This window comes from Cryptomeria japonica, chromosome 4, assembly GCF_030272615.1.
Source record: "Cryptomeria japonica chromosome 4, Sugi_1.0, whole genome shotgun sequence".
Taxonomy (NCBI): domain Eukaryota; kingdom Viridiplantae; phylum Streptophyta; class Pinopsida; order Cupressales; family Cupressaceae; genus Cryptomeria; species Cryptomeria japonica.
This window is the reverse complement of record NC_081408.1, coordinates 296,498,074-296,513,761: the sequence shown is the minus strand read 5'-3', so window position 1 is coordinate 296,513,761 and position 15,688 is coordinate 296,498,074.

The following is a 15,688-nucleotide window of genomic DNA, read 5'->3' as shown; positions in this document are numbered from 1 at the left end:
ATGATCATATTATTCACCCCCAAATTTGAAAAGGAAAAATGTAAGAATAGGTTTCTACCAGTATAAGAAAGAAGATGATTTGGAAGTGTGTGTGTGTGTGTATGTAGTTAGTACCTTGGCCATACATCTACATATGTGAGATGGATTGTTGCTGAAACTATCAATGGATCGTTCAACTGCAAATTGGCATTAGAGGAATTTGACTCAAGAAGACAAAGGTTAGAGGAAGGTGTTTTGGTAGAGATATTGGTCCGATATAGTAAATCGATATCTATAATATGTTAATAGTATGGATATTGACTAGTATTGCAAATTATGTGAGTTAATATAATTCAAGATCATTGCAATGACTCCTATGGATTGAATTGAGGAAATTATGCTTTGGGCCATTTTGGAGAAGTATTGTGTGAAAATGTGTTGGTCCGATAGTCAACCTTACGTGCAAGCATCATTATGATCTAACTAGTTTGGTAGTTGACATAATGTTGATGAGTCTTGACATTGTGGTCATGTAAGATTATGTCACAAAGATGTGATGGATATCATGGAAGTGGAAGGCAATCTATAGATCATGCATGCTCATCTCCACCAGTACAAAATGTAGATTGAAGCCCTAGTTTAGGACATGACAGGAAAAGATGACTTCAAATCAATGGTTCAGGGAGATTTGCCTATAACAAGGAAGAAAAAGTACTCAACCGGTTGTGAACAGAAAGGGAAATAAGTTTTCAACCCGTATGTCAAAGGGGAAGATTTGACAAAGAGGGGGAGTTACCTGCACAGGGGGAGAATATACTATTGGTATCAGATTGGTATATGCAATTTAGAATCAGTTGGCTTCTGAGCCCTCTATCTCAAGTGTTGCTAGATAAGAGGATGTAGAGTATAATGGTCAAAGGGGGAGAAGAAACCGATAGAAAGTTTTGTCAGTCCCTTTTGTCATTGTTGTCAAAGGGGGAGAGGAAACTAGTAGTATACCATATACTATATTTGTTGACATCAATGCCAAAGGGGGAGATTGTTGGCATTGTGTTATGATTGATGTCAATCGGTATTATTGTTATTGATGTCAACTGGTATAGCATGTTACCAATATAGACTGTCACCAGTAGGTATGGAATGTGAACCGGTGAGTGATGTGTTGGCAATATGTTGTTGCCAACCAGTTGCATGTAGTCGATAAGAAAGAAAGATTGAACTAATGAAGATGGGCAGGCAATCGGTATGTAATTTGATTGATGATATTCAATAGGACTCACATCGGATGAAGATGTTGTCACATGATGAAGAGAAGACTAATAGAAATTATGTTGCCTCCAGATAGCAAGGAAGACAAATGGATAGTCTATCGGATCATATGTTTGGTTGAAGATATGTTTTCTCAATTTCAGTAAAGTCATGTTAGTACAATAACAGAAGCAGAGAGAATAATATAATGATAACCAGTTCCCACTAGTTATTGGCCAGAAGGTGACAAAGATCCTTTCTCACCGAGAGGTTAGCAAGTTGAGTGCCTACTTTTATGGGTTGGTGGCAATACTTAGCTTATCTCACAACATGCATGGAATGCATCATAACCCTCCAAGATAAGACAATCAAAGAAGTAAAAGTCAGGTGGTTGAAGGATCATACCGGATGACCAAAGTGAAACATGAGGTAGCCTCTAGTATATGAAACCAAAGATATGAACCAGATCAACAAGAGAAGGAAAGATGAGCCACCAGGACAGAAAAGGAAGGATAAGAAGTGATGAGTTTGCCACTCTGGCAAACCGGTTGAGATGATGTCTAGGCTAATGAAGAAGAAGGAAAGGCTTAGTATTTGCAGACATGGTTTCATATCAGGATGCTTATGGAGATTGGTGTTTCCATAGATGAAGTTAGTTGAAGATTGATGGCATGGAGTCATCAAGGATGTTATTGGTATGTAGGAAGATGTATTATCAACTAGTAAGTAGGTCAACTAGTAAGCAAGCAAAGAGACAAAGTGAAAAGATCTCATCAGATGGAGATTAGCATGATGAATCACTCTTGGTAAATGTTGTGATTGGAAAGGTTGGTGACTGGGTTGACATGTTCCAACTGTCAGGACATAGAAGAGAAAGGCGTGAAGGCTACCAAGTAGGGTAGATGAACCAGTAATACAATGTGATTTCCAGTAGTGAGTTATTGGTCAGTGCCTAAGCCTGAACTGACATAATGAACTAAGGTGGATCTCAATGAAGATGAGATGTAAGATCTAGATGGTTAACATGCATTGGTGAATGGTGCATCGGTGAGGTAGTTTACAACTAAGTCCATATTAATGAAGACTGTGAAAATCATGAGTCGAGTGCAGAGGATTACAACTCGAAGTAGGTTGAAGGAAAAAGATCTGATTCCTTGACATGATGATCTAAGTAGGACATCAGGTTGCAAATATGATTTGGAATAAGAAACATTGAGATCAATCATTGTGACTGACAAGAGCAAGGCCGACAAACAGGTTGCAATTTGCTAAAGATAGCAAAACTAAATTGGAAGAATGAAATATGGAAGTGTTGTTGGATTTATGATAGGTTGTCAACCTCAGAGAAGAGATCTGATTAGATTTGATATGGAGTGGGCTGGTGGAGAAAACCCTAGGGTGCAAAGTTTGATTGTTTGTTTTGGATGGAAATTCTAAGTATAGATATGCAGATTGAAGATCTTAGTTAGTGTTGTTGATGATGCCATTTGCCAGAGAAGAGAAGGTGATTATTGAGAATAGAAGAGTGATAATTCCAAGTGGTTAAGTGGCCAACTTTGAAGCAACTGAGTGTTCTAAAGAAAGAACCGGTAAGAGGGGTTTAGCCGTTAAGCTCAATGAGCAAGTTTTGATCCATCTATTGGAGGGTAGACTATTGAAGTGAAAGAAGATTGATAACTGAGAGGAATAGCTAGAAGAAGATCTGGTAGACAAGGTTCAACCAGCTTGGTTCAGGGTTTAACCAGTGAGCTATCGCAAAGTTAAAAGTCAAGTGAACTAGTAGTGTTTAAACTGGTAAGAAGGCATCAGAAACTGAATGAGTGTAGAGTGAAGATCAGAGGAAGTTAGGAAAGGCAGAGGCTAACCGGTAAAGGGTCAGAGAGAGTGAATATATAACCAAAAGTGATGAGAAGAAGAGAAATAGAGAAGAGTAAAACAAACATTGTTTGAACTGGTAGGACTAAAGCAGAGAAGCGGTGAAGAGAAAAAATAGTAGAGTGAGGGTTCAACTGGTAAGTCAAAGGGAAAGTGAAAGGAGATTTGACAAGCTAATGCAAAGAACATAGACCATCAGACAAAGACATTTGTGAGAGTTACAAAGCTCATTTGTAACAATGTTATTACTATTGTATTGATTTGATAACATTCATTGTACTCATTGAGTGGGTGCTCGGTGCAGGGGTTGGTGCTTCTTGAGCTGGTGCTCAGAATAGAGTAGAGGTTGGTGTTCCTTGAGTTGGTGCTCAGAATAGAATAAGGGTTGGTTCCCTAAACACTGTAACTATTGTTTCATTGTGAGGCTAGATTGGAGCAGTAGACTCCAGCAACATTTCTCACTAAGTGTAAAGTGGAAAAAATCGATCGAACCCTAGTTGCTCTCCCCTCTTTCAACTCCAAGGAGAGAGAAGGGAGGTTGCTAGGGTTGATGGTTTTCACTTAGGGGAGACTTTACATTCAAAAGAGGGGTTGAAACCCACAAGATCCAATCCCACACAATGCAAGATTGGATTCTAACTGAGTTTCAAGGGTTAAGACAGCAAGGCTACCCTCTAGAATTAGCAGTAAAATGTCGATACGGCGCTGTCCTGCAAATTTGAGCGAAAGTTGACGGGACGATGGCGCCCGGCGTGCACACAGTCCTCCAAAAAATCCACGAAATGAAGGGGGATCTGTTCGTCTCTGCACAAGGATTCCAGATCTTCAATTTTAGCCGCGTACCTGCAACCTACACACAGAAAAGCGAAGACGATTGGGGGGTTAGGGATTAGGGGTTTGCCTTTAGGTCAAACCCCGGTTTTGGAATTAACCAAGAAATGAGAAATGCTGTAAATGTAAATGTCTGTAATGTAAAACAAGTACTAATACCTTGTTGTAAGGATGTTTGTATCCTTATGTGCGAAGGTATAGATGTTGTTGTATGTTGTATGTTGTAGTAGTATGTAGTAAGTGATCTCCTCTTCAATGGTTGAATCCTTGTCTTGAATGCAACACTTAGCCTTGAATGGAGACTTGGAATGATCAATTGCTTGAAGGAATGTTTGAATGCTTGAATGCTTGAGTATCGCTTTCCACCTTTTTTTTCCATTCATCTATCTTACCAAATGAGAGAGGAAAATGTAGTTTATATACTTGTCAATTAGGGCTGATAGACTAATTTTCCCGACCTTAGGCCAACTAGGAAATGATAATTTCCAATTTGCAAACAAAAGGACCTGAAGCCCCATAGGAGACCGGGCCCAAAATAGGGCCAGGGACTAGGGCGCTGGGTGCCATGGTCCTGGGGGACTAGGGCACTGGGCGCCCTGGTCCTGAAGGACCAGGGCACTGGGCGCTCTGGTCCCACCTCCCGGGACAGCAGGGTGCAAAGGAGGTTCAGGCCAGGGTGCTTGAAAAATGCAGTTTTTGGTGTCGTGGACAAGTTTCGGGGTCTCCATTCAGGTTCCGTGTTGCGTCGCCATCGTGAAGACCGAAATGCAGTCGAAATTGCAAGTGTCACAATTTTAGGACGCTACACTAAGGTTTTTCCCACTTTGGGTTTTCCTCATATATCCAGTGTTGTGTTATGTATCTTTGTGTGAGCTTGTTTTACGATCATTTCCTTTATCTCACTGGTATACTCCCTTAGTCTCTGAATTTCTAACTAGTACACATAGTCAGGTTCAAAAGGATTAAGGTTTTTGATAACCACTAATTCACCCCCTTCTCAGTGGTGTCTTGTGTTCTACATAGTCATGGAGACTCCTTAGAGGCCAAAGATTACCATTGTACATAAGAGAAAACCTAAATCATATGAGAAAGCTAAACCTGAATCTAAATAGAGAACCAGTAAGAGAAACATGAATGCACAAGATTTGATAGAACAAATTGTAAATGATGGTAATTTAGATAACATTTCTTCATTCTTTGACAATTTTGGTGAGGAAGAGAAGAAGAAAATATAAGAGGCTATTCTTTTATATCTTGATTCATTTAGTAGGGAATTGATAGAATCAAAGAAGGTTTTGCTTAAGGAGTTATTTGATAGATTAGAGGTCAGAAAAATACACACTCAGTCTTTGGATAAACAAATTAAGGAGACCGAATTGGTCAATCCTCATCCTTCATTAACTCCTTTGAAATGGATGATTTAATCAATAAAACAAGATCATTATAATTCAATCCCAAGTATAGAGTTAGCAATCTCATGTAGGACAAACTTAAAGAAATCAGAAAGGAGACAATTTATAAATGGAAGAGAGTTATTTTGGGTCTTGGATATGAGTTAAGTTCCAGTTTTGTACAATCACAGGACATTCAGTTACCTAAGGATATGAAACCGACTAATAAAACAACTGTAAATATTGAGAAACCGACAAGCACTCAGTCGGATACCACTGTACCGGTTACTTAGTCCCTTTTTGAAAAAAAGGATATCCCGACAAATAATGTATAGATAACATAGGATACAGAGGTAGATATAAATAAGGATATAGGTGCAAAGGATACCCTTATTTTGTGTGAGGCATGAAGTGGTGAATCTACCGGTGCACAAGAGCTAAAGGATATAAAGGTTATCTCTCTAAATGATAAGGGTAAGGAGACTATGGTGGATCTCTCCTCTAGCTTGGTAATTGACATTTTTGCCATAGCTAAAGGGAATTTACCACATCTTTCCATCAGTTTTGAGAAACCATACCATAAGATATCACTGACAAAGAAGATTTTGGTAGTGGAAAATCTTCAAGCATAGGCTACTCAAGAATTGGCTTAGGTTGAGTCAAAGGACAGGAAACTAATTGAGCACAGTTTTGAGGTTCTGAACTAGTTAGTCAAGGAATTTCAAGCTTTGGATGGTGCAAGCTTTTTAAGTAAATTAGAGGAAATCGTTGAATTTATCCTTAAGCATTATGATTCTTTACTGAAGATTTCACTAACAGAGGATAAAGAAACTTTTGTGGTAGCCCAGAAGATAACATTTTTGCAAATCATTGAGATGCATAAGGAGAAAATTTAAACTTGCTTGCAGTCCATTGATGTAGCCTTGGATGAAGGAGTTAATTTTTATAAGACTTGTCTAGATTTTGATAAGCTAACTAGCTCCATAGACAAGCAATTGTCTGATTGTAGAAAAAAAATAATTCAAAATTTTAATTCCTACAACCTGACAGTTAATTTGACAAACTCTTTGGATGGTCCAATTTTGGCAGTTATGGATCAAATTTTTGAATTGGAGAAGGATAGGGACAAAATAATAAGAAAATAAAATGAGCTCCAGAATCTAATTGGTCCCCGACTTGATAATCTGCTATTTCATAAAACAAAGTGTATTTCTAACTTGCAAAAGGAGGATCCCACTACTTTAAAAGAAATAGAATATTATGCCAGCATCTTGAATGGATTCATCTCCATTCTTGAATCTCTTAAGAATTGTTGGGATACCTACTTTTCATTTTTGAAGAATGTGTATGTAGATATTTTGAAGTTTCTATAGAACCGGCTCATGTCTATAACTGTACAGAATTCTTTGTGGGTACCCCACTTTGTCATTGATGCCAAAGTGGGAGGAATAAGTGAATAATGTATATATTTCTTAGGGGGAGCATTCGATGTATATAATAGACACATGTACATATCAACAAATTCAAATTCAGTGACAATTCTCACGGATGGTATCATTTTTCACATGAGTTTTGCCATCAATGCCAAAGGGGGAGATTGTTGGAAATTGACACTCATCCGGTAAGGTTCATGGCATTATGCATTCTCATTGATGGCAACTCATCATCTCAGGGTAAATGGTTTCATTGTTTGGTTAACCAGCATGCATATCCCTAACCAGTATTGATATTCACATTGCTTTACACCGGCATTGGCATTCACTTCATACCTGACTAAGTCCTAATTTCGATAACGTGTATATGGAACCCGATAATGGATAGGACCCGACTAAGGAAATCTTTTGGTCTCGATTATGTCTTCATGGATTTTGTAGTAACATTTGATGGCCAACAAGGTCATTGGATTTATATTTTGTTTTCATTATGTTTTGACAACTGACTTGTTTATATTTATTATTGAAGTTGACATGGTTAAGTCGGAAGGATATTTAAGAAGATTAGCCAGAAATAGATCAAATGTATTAGATGTAATGCAAACTCTTGATTGCAAATATTTCAGTGAGTTATGGTATGAATTTTGGTATGTGATTGGAAGTGACTATATGCAGTTTCACATGCACAGCTTAACCCGTAGCAAACAGAGTCAGAAAACCCAAATACAGAGCAGGTTATCAGAGCATTCACTAGAACTTATCTAGCATGGTCAGATGTTATATATAAGTTAATTTTCAGTTGTAACAACATAGTAAATGTTTTGTAGGTTAGTGAGACTTCCTATATTTTTTGTTTGAGCAGTGTGCTCTTGGTGGTTGGCCTTTCTGCATGTGCAGACCCTCTTATGTAATATTTGTATACCTTGATCAAGTATATAGATATTGTGGGTATCAGCCCCACCGTGGTTTTTCTCTTTATAGGGTTTTCCATGTATAAATCTTGGTGTTATGGTGTGGCCTTTCATTGTATTATTTTGTGTATGCATTCTAATTATATTTACTATTAACCAGTTATTAAGGAATAAGTTCAAAACTAACTTTATCAGTAGAACACTAATTCATCCCCACTCTTAGTGTTCTTGTGACACCATATGGTGTCTTAAGGGGTCATATGGTGTCCTTTGACCCCTTAGGACCGCATATGACCCTTTAAACATTGTTATACATGACATTACCCCTTGTGACACCATATGACCCCTTAGGACACCATGTGTTGTCTTTAGGGGTCATATGGTATCCTAAGGGGTAATATGGTCTTCTATGATCCATTAGGACACCATATGACCTCTTTGGACACCATATGGTGTCATTGGGGGTGATATGTTTTTCTAAGGAGTTATATAGTATCCTAAAGAGTAATATGGTGTTCAGTGACCCCTTAGGACACCACATGGTGTCGTTGGAGGTCATGTGGTGTCCTAAGGGGTCATATGGTGTTCTATGACTACTTAGGACACAATATGACCCCTTAGGACACCATATGACCCCTTTTAACATCCTAGTACATGAAATGAACCCTTGTGACACCATATGGTGTCTTAAGGGGGTCATATGGTGTCTTATGACCCTTTAGGACCCCATATGACCCTTTTAACATCCTTGTAAATGACATGACTCTTGTGACACCATATGACCCCTTAGGACACCATATTCTATCATTAGGGGTCATATTATGTCCTAAGGGTTCATATGGTGTCCTAATGGGTAATATGGTGTTATATGACCCCTTAGGACACCATATGACCCATAGGATACTATATGGTGTTGTTGGGAGTCATATGGTGTCCTAAAGGGTAATAAGGTGTTCTATGACCCCTTAGGACAACATATGACCCCTTAGGACACCATATGATGGTTTTGGGGATCATATGGTATCCTAAGGGGTCATATGGTGTTCTGTGACCCCTTAGAACACCATATGACACATTAGGAGACCATATGATGCCTTTTAACATCCTAGTTCTTGACATGAGCCCTTAGGACATCATATGGTGTCGTTAGGTGTTAGATGGTGTCCTAAGGTGTCATATTGTGTCCTATGACCCCTTTGGATACTATATGGCCCCTTAGGACAATATGATGTCCTAATGACCCCTTTTAACATCCTAGTACACGACATGAGCACTTATGACACCATATGACCCCTTAGGACAATATGATGTCCTAATGGGTCATATGGTGTCCTAAGAGGTCAAATGGTGTTCTAAGGGGTCATATGGTGTTCTAACACATGTGTGGGATTTTAGGACCCCATTTGATCCCTAATGACACCGTATGGCCCCTTAGAACACCATATGATTGCTTTTAATATCCTAGTACACGACATGATCTCTTATGACAACATATGACCCCTTAGGACAATATGATGTCCTAATGGGTCATATAGTGTTCTAACACGTGTGGGCCTTAGGACACCATATGACCCCTAACGACACCATGTGACCCCTTAGGACACAATATGAACCCTTTTAACATCCTACTACACAAGATGACCCCAGTCATATGGTGTTCCATGGGGTCATATGGTGTCCTAAGACGTCATATGAATTATTTTAACACATGTGTTGCCCCTTAGGATATCATATGACCCCTAACAACACCATATGACCCCTAACAACACCATATGACCCCTTAGGACACCATATGGCTCCTCAGGATACCATATAACTCTTTAGGACCGTATGATATTGTAACACATGTGTTGCTCCTTATAATACAATATGACACCTAACAACATCATGTGATCCCTTAGAATACCATATGACCCCTTATGACACCATATGACCTCTCAAAACATCATATGACCCCTCAAAACATCATATGACCCTTGGAACACCATATGACCCCTTACAACACCATATGACCCATAACAGATATATTAATAATATATTTTAATATATAGATTTATATATTATAGTATTAATATATAACATGCTTATTATATATTAATATATTGAATATTATTATATTAATATATTATATATTATATATTATATTGATATATAATATATAATTTATTAATATATTCATAATAAAAGCTTATTAGAATTGGATATCCGATTTCTCTAACAAAATTTTGGAATTTTGGAATTTGGCTTGGGATTGATTTAGGATTTGGCTTGGAAATGCCAAGCCTAGAATGTCAACAGAAAAAACCTATTTTTCAGTATTCCTTGTTTTTCCTTGGAAATGCCAAGCCTAGAATGACAACTTTATTTTTAGCCAAAATTGTTAAAACAAAAAGGCTTTTTATTGGCAAGAGACATTGTTTCGGTGATGTTAGATGCATGGAGATAACTTAGGGATTGTCATTGATGGAAACTTAGCCTAGTAAGTCTATTTGGTACCTGTAGATTTGATCTACCAAAAGTCGTATTGACTTTAGGCATAAGTCCGACAGAATGTGAGCACAATATTGCAGATTCATTGAGCATAATTCATTACATGTTGTATAGTTTTAGTCGCGGTGATTGGATTATTTGACTAGATGTTTAAGGTGTCTTACTTTTCAGCCTCCGGTGTTGATCCTAGTGCATGAATCTTAATTTGGTATCTGGTGATTCTAGAAGAGCAGAGCTATTATGTGGACAAGTTGGGTAATGTGTGTTGCGGGATTGTAAGGATGATTTTGGTGATTGGTGTTGTATTTGAGGAGTTTGTTTTGTTACGTGTGAATCTTGGGATCACATGTTTTAGGTTTGACATATGGATTTGTGATGGATTGAGCTGACATGGGACTAAATGTTTCATATTTTACAGTTTTGTGAAGCTAACTTGATGGAGATATATTTTGGGATATATTAGATTGACTTATATGATCATTTTATGTGATGGTGTGTATGCAAAATTATTTTGGGAGCGATTGAGCATAGTTTCATGTGCGCATCTTGAGTTTTGGTTATCCAATATTTGGCAGTAGAGTAGAATAGAGTAGTTTTTTAGATCAGTGGTAGTAGATCATTTTGAGCTTAATTGAAATTAATTTCTGGCATTTGTATATGCTTTATTCTATTTCACATATTTTATTTTCATTTATATCTCATTTGTAGGATAGTGAGTCCTCCTAGGTTGCAATCATATTTTGTAAATAAGTAGTGAGCTCCTAGTAGCGTGTTTGAATGCAAATGCATTCCCCTTTTTGTAATATTGTTCTACTATTGGCCATAGTATAATAATATTGTGGGTTCATATCCCACCGTGGTTTTTCCCTATCTGGGTTTCCACATAAAAAAATTAGTGTTATGGTTGTGTGGTTATTTGCTTTGAGATTTTTCTCTTTACTTTCTTTCTTATGCATCCGGTGGTTTAAGAATCAGTTTAATAAAATTCTAAATAGAAGAACATCGATTCACCCTCCCTCTTAGTGTTTATTGATTCCAACAATTGGTATCAGAGCTCAGTTCCTCCAAGGAATCCTAATGGCTTGAGGAATATCTAGACGATTGAATCAATGGACTCTGATTTGTAGAGGCAACTTAGTGTGACACTTGACGATCTTGATACATTAAGAAAAGAGGTGAGTTCTCTGAAAAGAAACCTAAATGCAGTTGAGGAATTCATGAAGACATTGAAAAATCAAGTGACCACATCTAGAGAAAACAAAAAGGAGTTGATGGATAAGCTAAAGGAGAAAGAAGAACAAATCATAGACAATCAAGCCCTACAAGAAAATACAATTGAATGTGAGAAGTTGGCTAGAGAGAATGTGGTCTTAAAAAATGAATTGCAATCCATTGTAATGACGCTAACAAAGGAGATTGAAGACCAAAAGAAGAATGAAGAAACCCTGAATCAGTGACTAAAAGAGAGATTTGATGAATGTTGTAGATTGGCATATGAGAATGATCAATTGAAGATTGAATTAGTGCAAACAAAGAATGATGGACAACAGCTTGAAAGATATATCATAATTTTGAGAGATGAGCTAGCTATTGCTAATTAGTACAAAGAAAAATTCAAATCTAGCTCAACCTAGGTGGATGAGATGTTTGAGAGTCTGAGACATGGGAAATATATGTGAGGACTTGGATTTGAGAAAGGAGAATCCTTTGGTTATGGTCAAAGCAATCATAAACAAAAGAACAATAGATCTCTGGTAAGGCAGCCTAATGCTTATAAGTTCAATGGTAAATTATTTATTTGTAATAAAGTTGGTCATATGGAAAGTTAATGCAGAAATAGGGTAATGAATAATGCTCCTACCTTTACAGGTCAATGTTTCATATGCAACAATTTTGGTCATAAGTCAAATATGTGCAAAATGATGAAAAAATTTTAGAATAAGAGATTCCATGCTTGTGGAATGTTTGGACATATCTCTAATCAATGCAGGATGAGACCAAATCAGATGAATTTTAGACTTGTGCAAAGAACTATTGTCTGCTATGCATGCAACGAACCTGTTCATATTGCAAAATATTGCAGAAGTCGGAACATGAGCAACATTGGTCTGGTAAATAAGAACAATTCAGATGACAAAGGCAAAGATAAGCATTTTGGCCTTAGGAAGATAGATTATCATGCAGATCCATAGAACCCCCTTGCAGAGATCTGTAACCGGTTATGGAAGGTTGCAAAAGATCAGGATTAGATGTCCAAATATTATTTGGAAGAATTCATGGTGATTTGAGATTTTGATGAGAGAATTGATGTAGAATAAGGTATCTAGAAGATTTTTAGGGTTATGCATTTATTGCAATTAAAAGTTAGGTTTTCTAAGGATAAAAAGGCATTTATTTATTCATTTTTCACAATGCAATTAAAGAGAAAAGAGTAGAGCAATAGAGCGAAAGAGATTCATAAGTTAAATCCGAGCTTGTAGTGATCCAACAAAGATTCCTGGCATCTAGTTGAGATTGGAAAGGTAGTTACCCACATTGAAAGATATTTATTCATACCCTAATTCTATTAATGGTATCAACTTTTGGTATTTCGACCCCTCTAGTTGTTGAAATCACTAAAAGTGAGAGACCCGTGTTTAAGAAACATTCGTTTAAGTCGGTTTAAGATGGTCTTAATGTTACATTTTCCTCTATATCATATAGAGTTGCATAACTTACATACACTATAACATTGAAGAATTGGGGAATCTAGATGTGATATCCCTATATGCTCAACACATGGTTGATAAATTTGGCAATTTGAAATCAGATTTTAAGAATTTGGAGGAAAAGGTTTTCATTCAAATCGTTGACTTCCCAGTATTCGATGAGCCAAAATGGGTGAGGTATGTTCTAAGCTGAATCCATGATCAATTCCTATGGCTAGACAAACCCTACAAGATCACAAAGCAAGCATGACAACAAATCAATGACCATTAGTGATATAGTGGAATTTGATGTAAGATTTGCATCCATGGTTACTAGTTAAAAAATTTATCAGTCAAGCAGACAAAATTCAATATCTGATATTGCAATTTATGTAGCTTATCAGATGCTCAAAGAAAATAAGAAGTAGGATTTGTGTTTAGTGCTTCTTAGTGAGCAGATCGGAAATATCAAGAAGATCAAGCCAGACAAGAAGCATGTATTTAAATTTGATTCCTTGATCATTTTCTTAGCACTATATTTCTTAAATGAGATCCCTGAGATTGGAGATATTCAATGGGCATATAACAAACCAATAGCAGTTCAAATCAAAGAAGATTTGAAGGGTGTTGGTGATGCAATTGCTCAAAAATCTGCCTTATGGGGTTACATTAAGAACTTTTAGGAGATGATGCAGGGTAGAGAAAGAATTCCAAAGGCTATAGTTGAAAAATATGAAAACATAATTTGTTTCATGGTGAATAAGGACCAATTCCACATGGAAGCAATAGAGCCTATGACTGTTTGGATCTTTCCAATGGGCTATGAGGTGGATGAAATCACTCTTGATACATATGCACAACACCTCCTCAGTAAGCTGGTGGATGAGAAGGAGGAAAGATTTGGTACCTTCAAAGAAAAGGACTTGAGCTTGCACAAGCAATTTACTGAATCCGAAAGGAAGAGAAAGGTCAAAAAGGAGGTTGAAAAGCTTGTAGAGAAGGTGGGCATAACAAGAGAAACTCTAGAGAGAGCCCAAGAGAAAAATATATTCAAGGAGGAAGACATGGTGAAACAACATGCTAAGTTGGTTCCCACTCTTCCCAAGAAAGATAAGGATAAACTGAGCAAGTCAACACCTACCTGCGGTGCATAGAAGGTAGTCCCCCCACCTAAGCCACAATCATCATCAACTAATGGAGCAGAGAAGAGGATTAGAAATAAAGTATGCCACTGTAGAAGAAGAAACAAAATCTGATGAAGAGATAAGAGAAGTCAAGAAGACAACCACTTATGATCGAGTGGTGAGGAAAGCTCCCTCCAGTGCAGCTCAACCACCAAAGATTCCTAAAAATCAAGGAGAGCCATCCAATAAAATCAAATCAGGCATGAAGAAGAAATATAAACTAGATGAATCTTTAAAATTTGGTAAGCTTGATGAAACCTACACTATTATGTCTCCTTTAACACTAAGTGAGTTGACTAATCAGATAGTCAAGGAAGAAAATTTGAAGAATTTTTTAGATTATTACATGAATTATAATGAGAATGAGAAAAGATCAATTGAAGAAGCTATAATAGAGTATTTGAATACATATAGTAAAGTTTTGCTAGAGCTATCATCAACAATTTTGAAGGAATTATATGATATTTTGGATGCCCAGAGATATGCAACGAGTCTTGAAGATGAGAGATTGAAATAATACACATTAGTTAATCCATGTTTGGTTATTTAAAAATATGAGATTCAAAGAATTTGGAAACTTGTATAGAAAAAGTCAAGAAGTAAACACAGGGTGAATAAGATAATGTTTGCTAAATCTGCTGAAGTTTCTAAGGAAACTAAGAGCATTTTGAAGGAGAATCAATATCAAATCAATCCGAAGAAGGATGATTCCAAACAAGAAGGTCAATCAAGCAAAGACACTTCTATTCTGGTAATTCATGTTCAATTTGAGGTTCCTCATGATCAACCATTTGTGTAGATTGGTCCAGTAGAGCAAAAAATTGTAAACGAAACCACTAATAATCAAGAAATTGGGGACTCCGGTGAAGTTGTGCAAGATCCTCCGGTTATGGAGGTTCATTCAATGGATGCAGCCAAGGAGATTTCTGATGAGAAGGGAGTAGATGAGAAAGCTAAAGAAGAGGTTGTTCTAGCAAAGGGTGATTCTAGTGCAAATGCAGGTGTAGAGAAAGAAACAGGAGAGGAGAATATTGGATAGGCACTGGTGACCATGTCAAGATCTACCATTACTGACAAAGGTAAGAAGATTACTATTGATGAAGAGGCCTTTTCCCATGGACAAATTAACTTTTATTCAAGCATTGAAGCTGGCCACCCTTACCCAAATTAAAGCAAGTGAGGACTTACTTAAGTCTGAATTTGAAGAAAAAGAAGTTATATCTCTAGCAACTAAAGTCTTGGAGAAAGTTTTAACCGGTAGCTAGTTAACTGGTAAAGCATGGTAGCTAGTTAATTGGTAAAGTAGGGTATTTTGGTAACATGTTGATCCAGAATGATTTTCGATGATTGTGGTGTTTTCGGTGATTGTTTTTGTGATCTCGATGATAAAGAAGACCTTTGGGAAGAATGTGATTATAATCTTTTGGTCTGGTGTTATGTTTTGTTTGAGATTGAAGTTGATTTTGAGCTATACGTTACATCTCTTGAAGTCAACTTGAAGGAGATTGCTTTTGTGTTATGACCAGATATATAAGATCGATTTAGAGAATGATTTTTGGCATGTTAGAGATGTGGTGATCCATTTTGGTGCAATTGAGTGTAGTTTCACATGCACATTTTTCTTTCAGACCAAACGGTAGTTGACTGAGATAAAAACAA